This window comes from Dipodomys spectabilis, unplaced genomic scaffold (genome assembly GCF_019054845.1).
Source record: "Dipodomys spectabilis isolate Male_0828 unplaced genomic scaffold, ASM1905484v1 ptg000066l, whole genome shotgun sequence".
NCBI classification, from domain to species: Eukaryota; Metazoa; Chordata; class Mammalia; order Rodentia; family Heteromyidae; genus Dipodomys; species Dipodomys spectabilis.
Window position 1 is genome coordinate 14,431,183 of NW_024870743.1, and position 24,057 is coordinate 14,455,239.

Genomic DNA, 24,057 nt, shown 5'->3' on the forward strand with positions numbered 1-24,057 from the left:
AAAAAAAAAAAGAATTAAATAGTCAGGTACCAGGCACCATAATACATGCCTGTAATACTCTGGAAGCAAAGATAGTTCAATCATTTTCCAAGGCCAGCAAAAAAATTGTTTGTGACTCTGTCTGAAAAACAAACTTAAAACATGCAATAGGACTGAGGATATGGTTCAAGTGGTAGTCTCTTGCTTACAAGTGTGAGATCCTGGTTTAAATACAAGAGTTATAAATGCACATTTCACCAAAGATGGTATATAAATTGTAAGTGAGCATATAAAAAGATGCTCAACATTATCCATACTTTAAAATTGCAAAATAAATATGTATAAAATATCATTATACACATATTTAGATGGATTAGAAAAAAAGAAAAGAATTATTGACTATGTCTAAAATTATCAGGCACATGAGGCCTTTGGATAAGTAGATAGCTTTGAAAAAATATATATGTACATCTATATGCATATATACATGTCTATGTATATATAGTGTGTATACCTATATATATGCATGGGGGCTATATGTATATACATGTATGTATATACACATACATAGAGATACATATATGACCTAGTCATTTAGATGTGTACTCTTAAAAATAGAAATACATCATTATCCCAAAGCTTATACATTATATATTTACATAGGCTTTATTGATAATATCTTTAACTGAAAACAATACAAACACATGAGCACAAACACATGAGTGGATAATCAGACTGTAAAACCTCCATGTCACAGATTACTGTTTCCGTTCAGCAACCACAAGGACTGAGCCACTGATAGATTTTCAACCTGGTAAAACTAATTGTACTCGAGTGAAAAAAGCCAGGAAAAAAAGAAGAGTGAGAGAAAGGTTTCATCTATATAGAGTCCAAGAACACATGAACTAATTTACAGTGACAGAAAGCAGATCTGTGGTGGCCTGGGAATGAGCAAAGCAGGCAGGGGGGCAGGAACCAGGGATTACATTTGTCAAAATTTATCAAATCTTGTGCTTTCAACATGTACAGCTTACAACATGTAATTTCTCCTCAATGCAGCCAATGGAGTTAATAGAAGGAATTGCTTGATTTGTTTTAAATGTATGGCTTTTTGTTAAGTAATTTTAGGTGATCTAAATAAAAAGGAAAACAAGAGCTTAAGCTACTGTGTATCGTACATCAGATAAGACCTAAGACTAACTTCCTTCTATCTACTTTTCCTCCCTTGAGATGAGGAACTGTTACTCAATTACTATGATGGGATGCAATTTAAGAAAGTCAGGTATCATTAGTGATTTCTCTAGTCTGTCCCTTAGCCCTAGAACAAGGTTTAATTTAATAGGTTTATGGGACCTGACTCAATCTGTTATTTAATCACCTGTCATGCTCCTACATTCTAAGCCTACTCCATAAATGAGAATCAAAGAATAGCTCCATACAGGGGTTCTGGGGCTCACGCCTGGAATCCTATCCACTCAGAAGGCTGAGATCTGAAGGTTATGGTATGAAGCCAACCCTGAAAAAAAAAAAAAGACTCATCTCTAATAAACCACCAAAATCCAGACATGGGGCTCAAGGTAAAATGGTAGAGTGATACTGTTGAGTGCCCAGGCCCTGAGTTCAAGCCCCAGTACTAAAACAAAATGAAGGGGAAAAAAATTAAAAAGTAAGGCTGCATAACAGAAGGGAGCTTCTCAATCCTGTCAGTCACTTCAGGATAATCCAGGCATAGGAAATGTGGTCAGCCATATGGTGGAGGTTATTATGCATTTGTTGATTTGATGTATTACAATATTTTAAATGTCTCCATGGGGAACAGTGATCTATTATTTACCTGTGTAAACCCCCTGAGAACAGACATTTATAGTTTGTGTTTGTTGTTTTTTGTTTCGTTTTTTGTGGAACATGCATGGGATGAGACCATGAGTACTGCGGCTTGTATTTTGAAAGATAAGATTTAGAGGTGATCTGGATTCAAAATATATGCTGTGAGAACGATGAATTTAAGAGAAACAAAAAACCGTGTTTCTGATTTCAAACTAGTAGCATGAATTAAGATATCTTTGAAAGTATTTCCTGATTCTGGTTGCTAAAAATTCCTAGAAATGATCACACATCCCCACCAAGAAACACCTATCATCTCTGGATTGTAGTCTCCAGAGATCTTGGAGAAAAAAAAAAATAATAATCACTGTTTCCAGGTAGAATATAATAAATGTGGAATACTCTATCAAACCAGGAAACAAAGAAATGCTACCAAAACTGATGTAGTTGTGTCAAAACTGGTGAAGAGCCAACTTAAAGACAGTACTGTTGGCGGTAATGGCATGACTGGATCGTTGTTACAAATAATAATTGCAATGGTTTGAAACACATAAAATATATTTAAATCAGAGTTCAAAAGGATACCACAGGAAAGTTATCCTTTGTCACATGAACAATTGTGACTTCATGGCTGAAACTTGTAGCATCATCTATGAAACAGGTAATAAACACTCTCGTCAAAACAGAATGACAGAGTGGCTAAATCTGACCAAGGTATATAGTATGCATATTACAGACATGTCAGAATGGAAACCCCTTGTACAAGTGGCTGATGCCAATAAAAATGTGGGAGAAAAACATTGATCCTGGATGCGGCCCTGTCTCTACACCTAGTCATCCATTTATTAGACATACAAGGTAGAGAAGCACATGCTAAAATGCACAGCATAGATTCAAGGAGCAAACAGTAGACTGTCAGAAACTGTATAAGATAAATCACTCAAATTTCCCTCAATAAAATAAAAACAGGGATTTTAGAAAGAGAGACAATAAGAAAAAATGAGAGATAAATAAGGAACTGATACAATATTTTCAAGTGAAGCAATGAACTATCACAAAAGGATATAATATAGATCCTGATTCAAACAAATTGCTAAAACATTATCCAAAGACAATTGGGAAAATATACGTAATGCTGTTATTTGATCATATTAAAGCCTTGAAAATTCTCATATGTAATTATGATAATACTGTTCTAATCTTTAAGTATCATTATCTTTTAGAATTCCTCAAACTTTATAGATTTAATCATACAATAGGATGCCTAGCATTTTCTTCAAATTATAATAAAGTAACACAGGTATAGTTAAAACATTTTCATTTCTGATTAATAATTGATGAAGGTACATCTTTTTCATTAAATTTTTTGATCATGATTTTATGTTTTAGGATTTTTACACTTAAGTTTATAGAATAATAAAGAAGAAGATTGTGTGAAGTTAATGTCTGACTTAAAAAGAAAAGAACTGGGAAAATATTTTAGTTCCAAAAGATATTCACTCTTACCTGTTTATAAAGAAACAATTTCTTCCATGCTTAAAATAGCTACTTATAAATCATTCAATATTAAACACAGTGCAGGAAGGAGACAAACAAATGTAAATGATGGAAGCCTACATGAACTGGAAATTGAACATAAATGAAGTCTAACTGCCTCTGAAATGATAATTCTAGTTTGTGGTAAGGTGGGATTGGATTAACAAACACCACCTCAGGATCAGAACTATTTTGCAAAGCAAAGTACACTAGCAAACAAATATGTGAAAGTTGTTTACCCTTTAGGAAAAGACAGGCATAGGTAATTGTAACCAAGCTCTAAGCCTATTTGTAAACAGTGATAGTATATTTTCACTGCCTCTCAGATTGTGGTCTAAATATTTGGCATCTTTAATGTCTTTCAGAGATATTAAATGTCGCAGGCATGTGGGAAAGGTCATATATCATTTCTGATTTGTTGTCGACAATGTTGGCAAATGTGCACTTGAGCCCAGCTATCTGTAATAAACTGCTGGCTTTCCCGATTGTTATATGGTCCCCCACTTTGAATAATTTATGGCCTCCCCCACATTATTGGCATCACTTCTGAAAGATGTGAGTAGAAAAGGGATTCTAATATATCACATTAAAGAAATAAGGCAGAGAAAACTCTAAATCAGTATGTTATTTTAAACAGCTTCTTCTCATTAGGGAGAAAACTTATGAAACATGAAGTACAAAAGGCATCCTAAATCTATTCGCTGATGCTAAGGGCAGCAGTAGAAAGGTTCTATTTGCTGAGTACCATTCTGGTGCTGAGGACTGGGGGCTAAGTCCAGTGGTGCCCCAGGTTCTGTTCTGTTGTTGATGCTTTTTTCTTTGGTTTGTTTTAAAATTGTGCTTTGTAAAGAGAGAAAAAGCAAATGGAAAACTCAATCTTTACAACCTTCAAACCAAGGAATATACCATAGCTATCCATATGACAGAGAGAATTGCCTGGGTACTATGTTCTATCCTCCTGGATACAGAACCCCACCCATAAAGAAGGACCAAACCAGGACCCCTAACTGGGAGATCAGCTAAGTTAATTCACGGAGGGTTAAGTTGTTGGTATTATAGCCAGCAAAAGTGGTAGATGATGAGTTCCTTGTTGTGGACTGCCAGGGGACAAAGATGCCACAGCTCACTGTTTGTTAAGGCTTCTAAGGGTATTAAATGCCTTTAGAAATGCATGAGAGCGGTGAAACTTTTCTACATAAAACCCCTGCATATTAAAACAAAATAGCATGTGGCTTATTGGTGCTCATTGATCCAAGGCAACCCGTTCAGAATAAGTTGCTGCATGTGGACAAATATTGAACTAGATATAACCCAGTATCCCTGCTTGCTCTAAGAATCTATACCAGGGGGATGATGGTATCTTTAATGACAGAAAAGAATTAAAATTAATTTAAAATCACTTGTATTCCCTCTGCCATCTCTAATTACTAATAATGAGGCAACATGGCTCTGGTATTAAAGCAAAAGTATATGATTTCGACTTTGCTTTCATGAAAGGCAATAATGGAGAGACAGTCAGGAATGTAATTCCTCATTTCCTCCATCACAAGTTAAAATTCCCTTCCTAGCACAGTCACTCAGCTCTTTTCCCTCCATACCCTCCCCCTTCTTCACATTCAGGGTGTTCAACATATACTCTGCCTATCTCCTCCTACACTGAAGAGATGCTTAGTATTTCAGGACTACTAAGGTCCCCTCATCCAAAGCCTTGTCAGATGGGGTCTGATGCCCAGTGGTAACAGTATATTCTGTTATATGATGTTAGTTTCACTGTTTTCTGTGTGTCTGCTTCAGTTCTGAAAAAAAAAAGTGTAGACACTAAAGAAAGAATAATCATTGTTTCTATGATCTTCTAGATCACAGCCACCTGGTCAAATCTTTAGCTTTCTCATCATGTCTAGAAAACATATTGTACCTAATAAGTACCTGCTGACTAAAATCCATTTTGGGTTTTTTTCGTCTATAATAGTTTCATCAAGCCTTTGAGAAATCGTAAGACCCCTACAAGGTACTTTGACGAAAAATGCTTTGAAACAGAGCAGAGAAATGAAGAGCAGTCATTGTCCAAACTGTCAAAGATCAATGCCAGTTTGAACTATCACACTTCATCAAAATAATGATGAAGAAAAACGGTAAGATTAGATTAAAAAGTTGAAAAAAAAGCACTAACAGGAGAAAACAGTTTGTAAACACTCTTTTAAAGGTAAGGTACCCACTTTCTCATCAGTTTTTTTTAAGCTGAAAAGATTGATGTAACAAAAAGCATTTTCTAAAACATCTCTTAAATTTGTTTCAGCTAAATAAATCATTTACAAAAACATGCTAAATTCACCACAGTTTTAATTATCTACTCTCTGCCCCAGCCCTCTCTTAAATGGCTCATACACACCCAAGAAAGTAGCATTTCCTTTTCTTTGTTGTGAATATTTGCAGTTACTGTTGTACTAAACCAGGGGTCAGTGCCACCAGAGAACACAGAATCAATTGCGAATTCTCAGCCTGAGTGTCTAATTAGAGGTAGTGTATGGAATGCCTTCCTTAATTACTTTGGAGTCACTGGGGTATTTCATTAGTCTCAGTTTTTATCTTGTAACTTCATTCATAAAATATGTTCCTTATCAATTAGCTCCACTGGGAACTGATCACTGGCCCTGTGCATCTTGCTCTCTGTGTGATCTCTCAGCCTGGGAAAGGGAAGGTCAGAATTCTTCTACATAATAACACTTTCAAATCTATTACCACACGAAGAACTCCATGAAGGGAGAAAGAAAGGCAAACAAAAGAAAGCAAGATACTATTGCTTACAAGATAAAAATGCTGTCCTTAAATTTTGAAGGAGATAGTAGTTGAAATGAGCACCTTGGAAACGTTAACAAAATGCCATACACACGTAAACTGGTCACAGGTTCAAGTCCACCGCACCATTTGCTAGGATCATTCTCAATGACGCTCTCCGGTGATGTTTAAAAGAAGAGAGATTAAAATGGTCCTGGTGGCTGGGCATCCGTGGCTCACGCTTGTAATACTAGCTACTCAGGAGGTTGAGATCTGAGGATTGCGTTTCAAAGCCAGTCTAGGCAAGGAAAGTCTGTGAGACTCCAATTAACCACCAAAAAACTGGAAGTGGCTCTTTGGTTCAAGTGGTAGGGCGCTTGCTTTGAGCTGAAGAGCTGAGGGACAGAGCCCAGGCTCAGAGTTCAAGCCCCATGACTGACAAAAAAAAATGGAAATCTATTCAAACTGGCACCACAGAGATGATTCAGAGTTCATCCCATCCAAGAAAATGGTACTAAGATAACAGAATTTGCTGCCTATAGATTAGCTCTTGCTGCATAACAAACAATTCCAAAACTCAGTGTTTGAAAATATTAACTTCCTTCTGAGTCTTTGGGCTTGGTAGGGTTTGTTTGATCTCAGCTAAACTCAACTGGACACCTCTGTTTCCAGCTGCAATGGTTCAAGTGAGTATTTCTCAGTGCAATCTGTCAGTTGGCTGTGATATCTCTGTTTTATGTGTCTTTCTTATCCCTTTAACTAGCAGACCCAGTTGGGGTGTGAAAATACTCTTATTGTTATGGCAGAGGCAAGAAAGTGTGAGTCAAAAATATTCAAGGCCAGTTAAAGCCCTAAAGTAGTCCATTTTCTGTTACTGTAGTGAAATACATGAATCAAGCTTCTTCATAAAGAAAAGAGATTTTATCTATCTCTCTGTCTAGAGGCTCAATGCCAAGGCAATGTCATCATCCCAGATCAATTCTGAGGTGGTAGATACACTTGTAAAAAGAATTCACAGCACCAGAGAGAAGGAACGACCAATAATAACTGCCTACTAGGTTCTGTCTCTTACAGGGGCCCATCTCCTCAGCACAACCACATTCAAAGCCAAGCTTCCAATGCGTGAACCCTTGTAAGACAAACAATTACAATCCCAAGTCAAAGCAAGCCTCAAACATACCTGGCAATGTTAGTTCTACCTTACACGATGGTCAAAGCAATGTGTGTGAAAAGCCAAACGTAACATTAAAAGGAAGGAAAACAACTCTGTTGTTCTAGTAGGAAGAATTGCAGATATCAAATGTAGAGGTGGGGATAGAGAGAGTGTGTGCCAGTAATGTGACCCCCCATACGAACTGCCTGCTAAGGTTCAGAGACTCTGAGCCTTCATCGTAAAGGCAGTGGCAGCACTGCTCAAACCTTTATGCTAATATAATTATCTTGACTAATCCAGAAATGTGTTATAGTCTATGTCCTTCATTTCACTTTTCTTTTTTTTATTGTGAGAATACTGTACAGAGGAGTTACAATGACATGGGCAAGATAATGAGTACATTTCTTATCAAGCATTGTTGCCTCCTCTTTCCCCTTCCCATCCCTTCCCATCTCCACCCCTCCCCCACTCGATCCTCCCCCACCCCCCACCAAACTTGTGAAGTTCGTTTTTCAACATAACGACTTGTACATCTCATTGTTACAATGGGTCCACCTGTATCCCTATTCAAACGATTTGTTTTTTTCCCTTCCCCTCTACAAATTATACGAACATCAAATACAGTGAAAGCAGGGGTTATACCATGGGGGAGGGACATACAAAGCAACATAGAAATCATCTTATAAATGTTAGAAATAATTGCATGAAAGGAAAAAAAAAACAAAAAAATCATTTGAATACTTATCTTGGGGTTCAGAGAAAATCTAACTGGATAATTCAATGACAGAAGCAAAGCTTCTTAAAAACAGGAACAGAGATATAGTGATTATACATAGAGCCAACAACGTTTGTTTTTATTTATTTGTTTGTCATTAATTTCTGCCTTAACTCTTAATTTCTAGTCACTTGTTGGTTTTTTTTTCTACACAGCAATGTCTTGCAATGTTCACATCTTCTTTTCCAAGAACTCTACTACACTGTTGTAGGAATGTAAGCTTGTTCAACCATTCTGGAAAGCAGGGAAGTTCTTCAAAAAACTAAATATAGAACTTCCCTATGACCCAGCAATCCCACTTCTGGGCATTTATCCAGTAGAATACAAATAAGGTCGCACTAAAGCTACATGTTCATTGCAGCATTGTTTAACATAGCCAAGATAAGAAACCAACCCAGATGCCCCTCAGTGGATAAATGGATCAAGAAAATGTGGTATTTAGGGCTGGGAAGGTGGCTCAGTGGTAGAACGCTTGCCTTGTATGCATGAGGCCCTGGGTTCGATTTCTCAGCACCACATAAGCAGAAAAGGCTGGAAGTGGCACTGTGGCTCAAGTGGGAGAGTGCTAGCCTTGAGCTGAAGAGCTGAGGGACAGCACCCAGGCCCAGAGTTCAGGCCTCATGACTGATCCGCCCCCCCCTCCCCCGCAAAAAAAAAAAATGTGGTATTTACACACAATGGAATTGTGTCACTCATCAGAAAGAATGATATTGCCCATTGGTAAGGAAATGGAAAGACTTGGAAAAAATTTTATTAAGCAGACCCAAAGACACATAAGCTATATGGTTTCCCTCATTTGTCATAATTGCAACATGGCTATAAATCTACAGGTAAATACACTGTGTGGTAAAAGACAAAAATACACTTGGCCGTGATAAATTATACAGGACTCTAGACATTCACGTAGTGAGTGAAGGAGGATATTCTTAGGAGAGAATCACAAAGGCACAATAGCTTCATGCATATGATCATATTAAATATTTATTGAAATGAACTACCAGAAATGGAAACAAGAGGTTTTTTGTTATTTTGCGTTTTGTTTTTGGTCTTCTTCTTTTGTACATTTTGTACCTTTTGCTTGTGTGAAAGTTTGTCTGAAGGAGAGTAAGAGAGAGCACAGGAATGGTGGGAAAAAGCATGACGAAATGCAGCAGTGATGCTTACTAAATACTGTTGAAAGTGAACTATACAACTTGTGGGGGGATGGGAGGGAAAAACTGAGAGTAGGGAAGTGAAGAGGTGACGGCGTTGAAAAAGAAATGTGCTCATTACCTCTCTTGTGCAATTGTAACCCATCTGAAGACACAACAGCAAAATATTGGTTCATTTTACATCTCCCTACATGTCCCACACATCGACAAGAAGTGTGTTCATCTTTGTTTTCACATATTTGAATACACTATTTTGGGGATGAATTAAGTGATTGTCTAATCCGTAATCTCTATCCCTGACCACAAGTGGAGCCTTGACTTCTGCTTGCTATGTATTCCATTGATTGGTATTTCTGGCCTTGAAGAGGACAGGGGAGCAAGGTATGTAAGGGTCAATTTATCTTCTTTCACCTCCACTACATACAAATAGGAAGTAAATTTGTGATAAGGGAGTGGCATCATATTTTCTGACATCACTTCTTCGAAGGAGCAAAATTACCATCTCCAAGTTGCACGATATACACATTACATAGAGAAAGCCTACAATCTAAGAGAAAGGTAAGGTCAAATTTACAAATAAGTAAGAGAAAATGTTTTGTTTTCCTAATACAGATTTTTCTGCAGTTGTTCAAAGGCAAAGCTATCCGCAAAATACATGCAACATTTAAAGGTGTTGGCGGAAGGTGGAAATTATCTATCAAGCTGGCAGAATACATTTCAATCTATTGTCATTATCTTCAAGGAAATGGTACCATTTCAGTTGACAATTTGCTGAATGAGCAATGAGATGCAGGGCCTATTTAAGGCATGATTTTCCTTATGGGAAGAGTCTGAGAAGGTAGCCGAGGAACCCTAAGTGTGAGTCTCCCTATGCCTGAGCCAATTATGGAAAACACAGACATAACCTAATGTCTAAGCACTATGTACATGATATATTGTTATTTTGTTCAAGGGCCCCGAGGCAAAAGAAAAATCAAAATAATTTTTACAATGGCACCTGTTTGGAAATAAGCAATTTATTCCATCCTTATAAAATATTTATGGATTTCAAATAGATGTCCTTGAATAAGGCCATTTCATTTCTTTCTTTTTCCCCCTCTGAGAATTGGTTAGTTAGAGAAAATTCTAGGCCTATTTCCTATTAATTTAATGCAGATCCAAATCTTTTGTGAAAAAGCAGTCACCCAAGAACTTTATTTACTAAACTTTATTCTTAATGATTCTGCCTTGGTAGTCGTACAAGCAACAGCTCATGGATCGTTTCACCTATTGAAAAGAGAGGAATCACTTCTATGCAATAAAATAATTTGATTTCCATCAAGAAAATGTATTTCAAAAAAACCCAAGAGATTGAAGGAAACTATTACTTTTTATTACCCATATCATAATGTTCATCTTAATTACTGCTAAAGCAGGTTCACAGATACAGCCTAATTGAAAGTATAACTTTTTAATTGAAAAGGGGAAAAGTCTGAGATGTGAGTTTTAACAATATTGTAAAGACTTAACTTAGATCTTTTCTTCTGACAAGCTTCCCTGGGAGAATGGAGGCTCTTGAAAATGTCCTCATATTCAGGTATCAACAATGCATAAAGGAAGCATTTCAGAATCTGAGAAATTGGCCAATGTTATGTTATCCAATTCAACCACTTTCAGAGTCAGGTTCAAGGGGCAGGAACACTGCATGATGTAGCATTACAATTAGGAGAAAAACGCTGCCTTTGACATTCCAAATCCTTCTCCAGACAAAGGATGTCCATTTTTAAATAAATAGTACATGAAGAATCTATCACTTACCTTACTTAGACAGTCCCATGAACAGTCTGTGTTCATGAACTCCAGTGAGAGTGTTCAGTGAAGTTTCTCTGTCATCTTGTGACATCTAGCTGAACGTCCCCCATTGGAAAAGCAAACTTGAAGGGCCTTAATCCAGCAAAAGCAGACACTAGCTTGGGCCCAGTGAGCTTCTTCTTGATAAAGAAAAGCATCAGGAAAGTGAATTCCCCCTTTCATCCCAAATAGGACTAGAGAGGTCTGTACAAGTTGGCTTAAAAGAAAGAGGAAACAATCAAAATCTCTAGGCCTTTGCTTTTGCCCTTTATAATCCAATGCCTTAATGTTCTATTCACAGTTACACACATTAAAGAGCGATCCACCTATTTTGATAGACTAAAATTTTATCCATTCTAGTACAGGTTGAGGGAAAGGATATTTCACTAGTATTATTCCCATGCCTTCCACCTGTAATTAAATGGCATTTCTCATATCTCTTCTTTTCCATGTGATTTGTAAAAAGCCTTTATTCTATTATTTCTTTATTATCTTCAAGGAGCTGTACAAAGGGATTTCAATTCAACATGCCAGTTTGTGAGTACAATTCATCATTCTCCTTTATCTCTCCCCACCCATCCCTAAATTACCGTGGCTCTATTGTGTGAATGTTAGATCTAAATGTATGTATGTATGTATGTATGTATACACATATATACAAACATATACATACATTTAAACCTAACTAATATATATGTATATGGTTATATGCACATGTACAAATACATTTAACTGAAGTATGATAAATGTGGAAAAGAATTCCAAGGTTGTATGTCCTTTGAACAACAAACTTACACCTTAACAAAATGTATACCAGGAAGTGGGAACCTATGTTGTCAATGGGAGGGAGAGATCAAGCCAGGGGACAAACGAAAAGATGGTGAACATAGTCATAATATCCTGTGCACATATGTGAAAACAGATCCATGTGAAATTGTTCGATGTCTCTTCAATGAATGTGCAGCTCTCCCGTCTTACAGAGAGAAAGCCAAGGCTCTAAGGAATACGTGCTATCTTGGTGCATATATGGACATGGAACTTTTTCCCGCACATTCATTTTTGCCAACACATCGATTAGTCTGGCTCCTCAAGTCCACCCTTCATATTCCACATCATGCATTTGCCATGTTTCTATTTATGCACTAGAAGATCCACTCAAACTTCCACGGAAAACAGCTTCCGAATGTGTACATGGTAATCATATGCTTAGACAGCAAAGGAAGCCTTTCATGACTATTTTTTAATGTAGCTATAACTACTTCAGATGTCTTTTTGGAAACCAGCTGCAGAGTCAATGAGCTCAAAATGGCATTATTTGCTGGTGGATCTGTACTGGTTTCCATCAGTTTCTTAAAGGCCAGCTTCTCCACTTACATCAAGGCAGGGGGAATACTATGACTTGAAGGGTGTGGGGCATAATTCAAGGATGATTGTATTAGCATAAAAGAACATAAGCTGCTTTTTCTGAATGCAAACATGGTCCCTAAACCGAGGATGTAAATTAGTATTACAATGAAAGCCGCCAGAAGGACAGAAGCTTGGAAGTGTTCTCTTCTCTGAGCAGCAGGAGACTGTTCAGGTCCTGCTGTTTAGAAAACCTTTCTCCCCCCCATGCAGGCTGCCCTGCTAAGAGAAAATCCATTTGAATATTTTGGGCAATCACAGAGGCCCCCACATAAATTATGGATACAGAAATGCAGAAGACAGTCTAACAAATGGAACACGGTGGAATCTGTTTTTCCGCCGCCATATGGTGTCGACAGAATGCCACTTTGTTTCTCTGGGAAACAGCTCATCATTAAAAAATAAATAGCATCTTTTCTGTGGGGAGAGAACCCACAGTCATTATTTTGAAAAATAACAAACAGGAAACTCTGTCCTTTCATTTTTACAATCTCTTTTCCCCTTATATTAGTATTATTGCCGCCACACAGACATTTTCTTCCAGGAAAACACATGATGGCTTGCACCTTGCTGATGCCCAGTAACTCAACCTCATGTTTTCTTGATCGAGGAGTTGAGCCCAAGCCCACCTGATCAATCAGACACTTCATTACAGATCTCCTTTCTTACTTGGAGAGCAACTATTCTTTCACCCTAATAGATGAATGTTACATAGAGTTCATACATCCAATTCACGTCAAGCATCTTGGCTTATGGAAGGTATAACAGTCTGAAAATTAAATTAGGACATCATTATTATTTATAGAATAAACATTACAAAATTCATTCCCGTACTTGATCATTTTGACTCTTTGGGGCTCAAGAAAACTTTATTTTATCACATTCCACAACCAAATAGTAAAGCTTTGTTACCCTCCTACAGTCCCTCTCTGGGATTGAACTCTTTCCCTCTACAATAAGTCTCTTCCTCACCAGCTCAAATCATCCTTCAACAAATCAGAGTGCTGAGCATTTTTCTGAAGAGTTACATGTACAAAAATCACAGCATTTTTCATTCAGGATCCCTTAAAAGTATTTTTGCAAGCATTGTTTTAAGGAATACACAATAATTTTCTGCCGTGAGGAGAAAAGGAAACAAGAGATCAAACAACTGGTCTAGATCTCTATGCCAGGGTTGGACCCCGTTCTCTTAACTTTAGGCTAAGGACTTTTCCCCAGCACTCTACTTCTGAGCCAGACACCTAAGACCTTCACCATCACTGCTCACCTTCTGTCATTCCCTCAGTGAGAGGTTTTGTTCTTATGTGGCAATCTGATCTTATGTCCTGGGATTGATGACATACCACCTCCTTGTTTCCTTCCATACCAACTTCATACAACAGGAAAAGATGAGGTTTAAGACATATTCAGAGAAAGAGAGAGAGAGAGAGGGAAAGAGAGAAAGAGAAAGAAGAAAAGAAAGAAAGAAAGAAAGAAAGAAAGAAAGAAAGAAAGAAAGAAAGAAAGAAAGAAAGAAAGAAAAAGAAAGAAAGAAAGAAAGAAAGAAAGAAAGAAAGAAAGAAAGAAAAGAAAGAAAGAAAGAAAACAGAGGGGAGGGAGGGAGGAAGGGAGGGAGGGAAGGAGGAAGGAAGGAAGGAGAGAAAGAAAGAGAGAAAAGGAGAAAGGGAGAGAGAGAGACAGAGAGAAAGAGAAAGAAAGAAAGAAAGACAGGGAGACAGAGGGGAGGGAGGGAGGGAAGGAGGAAGGAAGGAGAGAAAGAAAGAGAGAAAAGGAGAAAGGGAGAGAGAAAGAGAGACGAGAGAAGAAAGAAAGAAAGAAAGAAAGAAAGAAAGAAAGAAAGAAAGAAAGAAAGGAAAGAAAGAAAGAATAAGAAAGAAAGAAGGAAGAAAGAAAGAAAGAAAGAAAGAAAGAAAGAAAGAAAGAAAGAAAGAAAGAAAGAAAGAAAGAAAGAAAGAAAGAAAGAAAGAAAGAAAGAAAGAAAGAAAGAAAGAAAGAAAGAAAAGGAGGGAAGGAGGGAGGGAGGAAAGAAGGGGAAAAAACAGATTGAGGCCAGAATTTTCTGTTCCCAGTGACTGAACTCTGTTAAATATGATTTGGCATCTGAAAAATGGTTGTATTAATAAGCTACTTTTTATCACAACATGCTAGTGTAATGTCATCTTGAAACAAAGAATAAGTTTTATGGTGTACAGTTGGAACTAATGACAAAGAAAGTTTTAGTGACACGAGTATATGAGGAGAGCACAAAAGCTGATATTCCCATGGACCAAAGTCAAAAATAGAGAAAGGTCTTGAGCCCACTTATTTATTGGGCAGTTGTTTCTTTGAGGATTTGTTGTTGGGGGATTAAATTTTTTGTGTTCTAAGTATATTTCAGATATGAGACCCTTGTCCATTGTATGGCTAGTGAAGATCTTCTCCTAGTCCATGGGCTTTCTATTGATCTTGCTAGCTATGTCCTTGGCCACGCAGAAGCTCTGCAGCTTCATGAAATCCCATTTGTCCAACCTTTCTTTGATTGGTTGGGTTTCTTGGTCTCTATGAAGAAAGTTTTGCCTTATGCCAAGGAGACCTAGGGTTTCTCTTATTCTTTCCTGTAATGTTTTCAGGTATCTGCTTTGATTCCAAGGTCTTTGATCCATTTAGAATTGATTCTGGTGCATGGTGATATATTAGAATTTAGCTTTAGTTTTCTACAGGTGATTAACCAATTTTGCCAGCACCATTTACTGAAGAGGATGTCTTTCTTCCATTCTAATTTTTATCTCCCTTATCGAAGTTTAGGTGGCTATGGGTCTATGGGTTCATATCTGGGTTTTTGATTCTATTCCATTGGTCCTCAGGTCTGTTCTTGTGCCAGTGCCAAACCATTTTGATTACTATGGCTTTGTAGTAGAATTTGAAATCTGGTATTAATGTTAGAAATTTCTCTGAAGAGGAAATATGAATGGCCAATAGACATATGAAGAAATGCTCAACCTCTCTAGCCATAAAAGAAATGTAAATCAAAACAACATTGAGATACCACCTCACTCCAGTTAGAATGGCAAAAATCAAGAACTCTAACAACAACGGATGCTGGAGAGGATGTGGACAAAAGGGAAACCTACTGCATTGTTGGTGGGAGTGTAAACTTGCTCAACCACTTTGGAAAGCAGTATGAAGTTTCCTCAAAAGACTCCACATAGAGCTCCCCTATGACCCAGCAATCCCACTTTTGGGCCTTTACCCAAATGATCACAAACAAGACCATACTAAAACTACCAGCACAGCGATGTTATCACAGCATTATTCACCATAGCTAAGATATAGAACCAACCCAGATGCCCCTCAGTAGATGAATAGATCAAGAAAATGGAATTCTATGCCTCCATCAGAAAGAATGATATCACCCCATTTGTTAGGAAATGGGAAGACTTAGAAAAAAATATATTAAGTAAAGTAAGCCAGTCCCAAAGAAACATAGGTCTCATGGTTTCCCTTATTTGCAATAACTAGAATATGTCTGGGACAAACAGAAAAGGTCAAAAGCTATGTATATATGACTAGATAAGATGATGTTACGTGAAATGAACCCCAAGATAGGGACACAAGTGTTTTTTTTTTCTTTCTTGCTATTGTTTCTAATGTATTTATAATGTACCATGTGATTTTTTGTTTCTTTTTATGTTCCTCACCCATGGTATAACCCCTGTTTTCACTGTATTTGATGTCAGTGCCCTGCATCTTGTATATACACTTCTCTAATTTGTGGAGATGAAGGGAAAAACAAAATGCTTAAATAGGGATACAGGTTGATCCATTGTAACAATGAGATGCACAAGACACTATGTTAACCAATTTAGGTGCAGGGGAGTGGAGTTGGGGAGGTGGGAGGGAAGGGATGGTAGGGGGAAAACAAAGGAGGAGGTAACAATGCTTCATAGGAAATGTACTCATTACCTTGCTCATGTAACTGTAACCCCTCTGTACAGTATTTTTACAATAAAAAATGTATAAAAAATAGAAGGGGCTGGGATGGAGACTCCGTGGTAGAGTGTTTGCCTTGCATGCATGCATGAGGCCTTGGGTTTGATTCCTCAGTACCATATAAGCAGAAAAAGCCAGAAGTGGCACTGTGGCTCAAATGTAGAGCTCTAGCCTTGAGCCAGAATGCTGAGGGATAGAACCCAGGCCCAGAGTTCAGGCCCCACAACTGACCCAAAGGGAAAAAAAATAGAGGAAGGTTCACCCCTCTTCTCCCCAAGCTATCTGTCAATGCTAAACTGCTTTCTGCACTATAATGTTGAGTCTCTGCCAATTTAAAAAAAAGCCTCACAGACTCATCTGATTGAAGTTATCCCCATTATTCCTAAAGAAAGCTTATTGGGTAAATAATGGAATCTCGAGTACATAGGTGACTTTATTTCTTTATACAACTTTTCCGGCTTTGTTCTTTACTAGTCCCTCAATTCATATTTGGGATGAGGATTTTGCAAATTATGGAATAGGAAAATATTTCCTACCCACAAAGTTCCAAGGCATATCTTTGCTCCTTCTTCCTGAAACCACTGTCCTCAAGACAGGACTTCTAGCTGGCAGCTAACTCCAAGCATTGCCAGCAGCTTGTCAATACTGAAGATCTACAGTGTGATGTGGGGGAGACACATGACTCAAGCAGAGCAAACAAAAAAGTTCTATAGCGTAGAACCAGGTCTGAAAGCAAAGATGTAAGTAAAATGTTCAAAAATTGTACTAAACCTAGTCTATCCTGTGGTGTTGGTTTAAGGCTTATTTTCAATGATATATACACATATATACACATGTATGTGTGCATTTTATATATGTGTATACCTCTATACTTATACTGCTTTGTCTAATGGCAACTCCTTTGTACAGCTACCAAAAGATAATTTTTTTAAAAAACAGAGTAGCCAGCAAAAAAAAGAAAAAAGAATGGAAGAATGAAAGAGAGAAAGAAAGAAAGGAAGGAAGAAAGAAAGAAAGAGAGAGGAAAGGAGAAATGAAGGAAAGAAGGAAGGAAGGAAGGAAGGAAGAAAGGGAGGGAGGGAGGGAGGAAGGAAGGAAGGGAGGGAGAGAGGGAGTGAGGGAAGGAGGGAGGAAGGGACAAAGGGAGGGAGGGAGAAAGGGAGGGAGGGAGGGAGGGAGGGGAAAAAAGATTCTGAGACCAGAATACATACATATATAAATACAGGTATATATATGCACAAACAATATAAATATGATGATCTACCCAGAAGAAAACCGAATATATTGGTAGGTATTATATCTGATGAAGAATAAGGGAGGAATGTATTTTGTGTGTATTTGTGATATTAATTGAAAGATAATTTTCAATCACTGTGTCTTACATTATATGATCTTAACCATAAGTTCTAGACTTTGGGGAAAGCAATCATTAGAGAGGAGAGAAGGGCTGAGGTGATCTTGGAATAATCTAGAAAAAATTATTTAAATTTGACCTCTTATGAAATGAACAGGGAATTGGGAATACCATAACCATATAACTGTAGTCATAAATGTCATTTCATTCAAAATAAAACATTAATTCTGAGTTCTTCATTAATTCTTTATTTATAGTAGTCAGTTCCAAGGACTTAACAGTTCCATATCTGTAGTGACTAATGTACTGATCAAAAGATGCAGATTTTTTATCACCACGAGTGCGTTTGGCTCACTGCAATCCTAGCTACTTGGAAGGCTGAGATCAGAAGTATCATGGTTCAAAGCCAGTCCTGCTCTCCCCTTAATAGGAAAATAATTCACAAGACCTCAATGTAATGACTAAAAAGCTGCACATTATAATGTGCATTTGTTGGCCTATCTATGTGTTGATGTGACAAAGGAGGACTTCTGTGCAGACCATACAGACCACAAGAAAGATTCTATTTGGAAAAACATGAAAACAAAAAGGGATGGAGGTACGTTTCAAGTGGAAGAAATGCCTGCTGGGTAAGTACAAGGCCCTGAGTTCAAACTCCAATATCACCAAAAAACAAAAAGAAGGAAAAAATGGTAAAGAGAAGGAAAGAAGAAAAAGAAGGAAGGAAAGAAGGAAGGAAGGGAAGGAGGGAGGGGGGAGACAGGAAGGAAGGAAGCAAGGAAGCAAGGAAGCAAGGAAGGAAGGAAGGAGCACTCAATTGTATTCATAGGATATCACTCATACAGTGTTTTCTTTTACTTAGTCAACAACTCCATTAATTGAGTGCATGCTTTCCAAGCAAAACATCATACAGAATGGAGACTTAGTGTGCACACTCTGGATCTGACTTCCTTTTCTTTCCTAATTTATTGTAGAGTCTCAAGAGTTCCTGCTTTTAGTTTCCTGCCTAGTAGGAGAGGCCACAATGACAGTCACAGTGTAGAGCTATTGTAAGAAGCTGAGGATATTGACTAGATCCTAAGTGCTCTGTGAGTGGTTTAATTATCTTAATAGTCATGTTCACTAGATTGTGCTCATAAACTTAGTTCTGAGGAACAGTCAGGATTTATTTTTCTTATTGTATTAGGGAATGGTTTCTACCTTTCTTTTTGAGCTGTTAACAAAAGGAATATTCATTATTTATTTAATAAGAGCCAGGTATGAACATTTATCTGGATTCAAATTCTGCTTTTGCTACATAGTTCTCTGTGAATTGTAGATTAGATAATGATATGTATAGTGATTATATAGATAGATAGATGTAATCTTTAGGATAATGGTTAGGAAATGGTAAATAATTGTTATACAATACTCACTTTTATCATCATTTCACCATTTTGCACATACTTTGGGAAAGACTTTATATTTAGTAACTTACATTGAATTGATTCTTAGTACAATCCATGGTATGAATGAATGTGCATGTCTGTGTGAGACACACACACACACACACACACACACACACACACACATTGAACAGATGGAAAACTAAGACCTGAAAAAATGAATGAATTTCACCAAAAGGTGAAGTCAGGATTTCAACTGGCTACCCTACTCTGAGAGAGAGAGAGCAACTTAATCTCAATCACAGCATGAACTTTTCAGAATTATTATGGAAATTTTATGCAATAATGCAGGTAAGGCAATTAGCACCTATATTTTCAGTGATTCTATTATGATTTTGCTTAAGCTCATTAAGTAATTTTTTTCGGTTTGCCAGTAATTTTAGTATTTAGAGGTAAGTGAATGGCTCTGCTGTTATTAGAGTGGAGGTTGTAGCTGATGTTTTAATATCATGAAGAATTTTAAAGCTCTCTCGTATGCATCTTTTATGGCTGATGTGCTATTCTTCCTCTCGAATTTCTTTGTGCTTAAAAATAATAATTATAAGCTACTTTGTGTAAACAAACCAGTCAGCAAGTACTACATAAAAGAGAGACAATGACAATATGCTTCCTTTGAAACCATTAGCTGTCTATTAGGAAGGAACCTAAAATGAATGAAGAGGATAGCTGTGTGCAGGGAGCTGTCCCCTGAAGTGGTGCTGAACCGAGCGTTCTGAACTTCGGAACTGCACGGAGCCAAGAGTGTGTAAACTCCCTGCCGATCTGGCATGGAATAACATCAAAAGAAATGCATGGCAGACCACAATTTTCCAGTGTGTTGTTCCAGCCTGAAGCAGCCTGTTAATATTAGCATAAAGCAACATAAGTCATTTTGGAAGGCGCAGTGGGGGAGACAGAATTTTTTATTGCTCCTTTTCAGAAATGTGTTAAACTACAACTCTGGCTACCTAAACTGACTATTTCTGCACCAAATAACATCTGACCTATGAAAGGGGAAACTGCTTAGAAGCCGTGTTCAAATCAAAGAAGCTTTCATTTTAGCCACTAAGAAAAAAAGGGAAAAGGCAGTGATAAGTGACAATTTGGAAATTTGGATTGGTAAAAAAAAAAAAAAGATAGTTATGGTGAAAAGAATAAATGGCATTTTTATTCTGCAACATGTGGCATTTTTCCTTAGTGGTAAAGGTAGAGAAATCTAATTTCTGAATTTTTGAAAGCACTATATGAATTTTTAAAAGCAACATAAATTTCTAGGTAATTTGGATAGTGGTTGTCTAAAGGCAGAGAAGAGTCTTTAATACATTATGTTTATACTTAATGGCTCTTTTAAACTATGATTGGCTAGAACATCACACTACAAAATTACTGGCTGGATTTTAACAAAAATGGAAGTTCATTCTGTACAATGATCCCGAATTTCAGTTTTTCAAAATCTTTAGAGATCTATGGCTGAAAGAACTCATGTGGAAAATAGAGCAGAAGTCTTACCTACCCAGGAGCTAAATGTAATGCCACATGACAAAATTTGATAAAATCTTTGGCCATGTTCAATATGATAGACTCTCCAGCTCATAGGAGGTGAGGATTGGAATATGTTTTGTGCTATAGAGGTACAGTCTAGAGTTCAGGTTGCTTGTAAACAAATGTCAGAAGCGTTGGGAAGATGGAAGAGTGTATGTTCCTCCAAAATGGTGTTTTGTGAGTAGAGGCAGAGAGAGAGAGAGAGAGACAGAAAGACAAACAAAGAAAGATAGACAGACAGAGAGAAAGCACCTAGGAAATTTGAGATGGACAAGAAATGCTTAAGGGTAAAAGAGAAGAAATAATATCAGTTCTGTAATAACAATTAATTATATTCTTGACATTTTATATTGTTTAATTACCATCTAGAGTAGAGATGGTAATGTATTGTACATACTGTATTGTACATCCACCTCCTCTAAACCTGAATAATACAGTTAAGTTTGACTTACTTTAGAGGTAAATCTTTTCTTTGCTTTCCATTGTTAATATCTGGTCTTACGTCTCCTGTTAGATTTCCCAAAAAAGAATCCCATCTTCTTATTCCATCTCCATTATTTCCCAGAGCTAACAGGACTAGCTCCAGAAGACAATCCATGGCTTGGGATTTTTCTCCACCATATCACATATCACTCTTTTCTCTTGCTACTAAGCTAAATAGTGGTCAGAATCTGGATGAGATTTTCTACTCCGATTTACCTGTTACTTCTGTTCTTTCACATAGGCAATCAATCTCTTCAATGCTTTAATTAGAGAAGTTAGGGCGAACAGAATGCAATTGAGTTGACTCCAGTATCTACAGTGTGAAATCCAAAAGAGGAAATTAAAGGGCTTTCAGGTAGTAAAAGCTATAACTAAATTGATAACACCTGCAGAAAGCAGGCAATATAGGTATGAAGAGGATAAGAGGTATCTCCAACCATCTCCTATTGTTATCCTCCATGTACACATTCCTCTTGAGCAGTGTATATATGTATATAGATATGTATGTATATAGATATGTATGTATATAGATATGGATATATGCATATATATCATCTACCTCAGTGATTTAAATCAAATTCATTCAGGAAAAGGGGATATATCAAGCGAAAGATGATATTCTCATACCAAAAGCACATTCAGAAACACAGTTAAAATATTAATAAAAAAACCTATTTTATCTCTTCCCTTTCTTCTCATCACAATATTTGACCAAAATATTTATTCATATAGGAATGTTTGTGATTTCCAGTATGCTTGCTGGCAGACTGGGGGGAAAAAGATAAAAATGACTTTCTCACCCTGTTTGGAAGTTATTGTTATCATACTGTGATGTCTACTCATTATCCAGGGATACACAAATCCGAGCAGTGGATAATTTAGGAACTGAAAGTAAAATAATAAAACGCTTCTTAAAATGTTCTCACCATTTCAACCCTTTAAAAAAATGGAGTTAAATACAGGAAAAGAAGTGTATCTCATATCGGCTCTGCCCAGTTAATAAAATTCCATCCACAAAACTGTACACGTTGTTTCTCTGCAGTGTGCTACCGACACTTTTCAAAGATCAGGCTGAAATCCCAGTCCGTGTAACTCCTGCGCCTTCTGGATAAATGTTAATGTGGCCAGAGTTCATTCTCAGATTGTCAAACTGAGGCCCAAGAATGAGAGGCAGGCGTCACTTTTCCTCAGACCCACCTGGCAACAGTTATGAAATGGATGTCTTCCAGTCAGCTTACCAATGGACAAAATAATCACCTGAGCTGTTTACTTCCATTTTAATCAGTCAGCCAATCAAGTCTGAAATGAGAGCTTGCTTAATTAGCTCTTAGCCTAGTGCTTAGCTCTGCTGGGAAGAACGGAGAGCAGAGTGCAGTTTTGCCCTCTAGGAAACCTGACTTGGGCACACCTGAAACAATTAGAAGATAACACAGGACAAGATGCAATTAAGTAAGAAAATGCTAAGTGGAACAACTGCAAATTCTCTGAAAGGCTGGAAGGTGTGGTTCCAGCAGGAGGACTGAGTCCCAAAGAAAACGTGCTCTGTCCTCATTCTTCCCAGCTCTTCCTGAGTGGCCATTGTATCACAGTAGGAGAGAAAAAAAAGTTGTTGCACTCAAAGCCTGGAGGGACCAGGAGCTGCCCAGCTCCTTTTCTGGTTCTTTCCCACTTTCTTGGTAGTTCTATGGTCGCTGGTACTCATTACAGCCTGAAGAACCCTTCCTCTGGCCCATTTCACACTGTGCCACGGCTCCTCCAGGGGGCGCTCTCATCACTTCTTCCTTCGGCAACCATTCCCTTCTGATTGGTTTCCAGAGTCCACTTATTCTGTGATTGGCATGAACTTGCTCTCTTCTTAACAAGGCTATTAGGTCCCCAAATGGCCACTATGGACCGTTAGCAATTACAGACGTTTAAAAGGCAAAGATATTTTAATAGTCTTCAAGATGGTGAAGGATATATGACAAAGCTCTTCAACGGCACACACACACACACAAAAAGTTATGAGATGAGACCGATCTCCTCACAAGAGAATGTACTCATCTTGGTATATATAGAAAACCCAAATGACTAATTCAGACTCTTGAAGAAAAAAAAGTTAATTTTTTGAAGGACCTCTTTGCCCACTCTCAAATTATTTCCTCCTTTCTATCATTTTCCTGAGGCCACCCATTAGCCAATGAATGGCCTTCATTCCATCTTCATTACAGAGCATCCCTGAAAACCAGGCTCTTATGCAGGAAAAAAAAAAAACCTTTTACAAAGGGGAAGTAGAAAGAATCATAATTTCAACCTGACAATTTTCTCTGCTTTTCTTTTCTCCAAACTAATATGTCAAACTAATTCAATTTATCATGTCCAGTTTTTCAACAGATCTGAAGTAAATGAATGTGCTTTATATAATCGGGAAGGCAATGCAAATACCTAGTCAAACTTAGACCATTCCATGACTATAATATGCCCAGAGATAGAAAATTTTAATTCAAAAGTTAACAACTCATATATCATTTGTTATCTGCTCCTGTCAACATTTCTGACAACCTATTTTAATATTTGTTATTTTTTATGCTTTATCTTGTAAAAAAGGATTTTTATCCCTTTCTCACTGTATTACTCAACATGAAATAAAAAAAGGTCAGGCCAGAGTTTTAAACGGTAGACATGGAGGATGATAACAATGGTTTCTAGTGACAATGAACTGCTCTATCCTATAAAGAAAAGGCTGATTTCTCCTCAGCCACCACAGCAAGTAATCACCTGAACCGATTCTAAATCCATTCTAATTGATCAACAGCAACTTTACATCATTAAGCATGCTTCTGAATGCCAGCCAATCAGCAATAGTTCAATATTTCTGA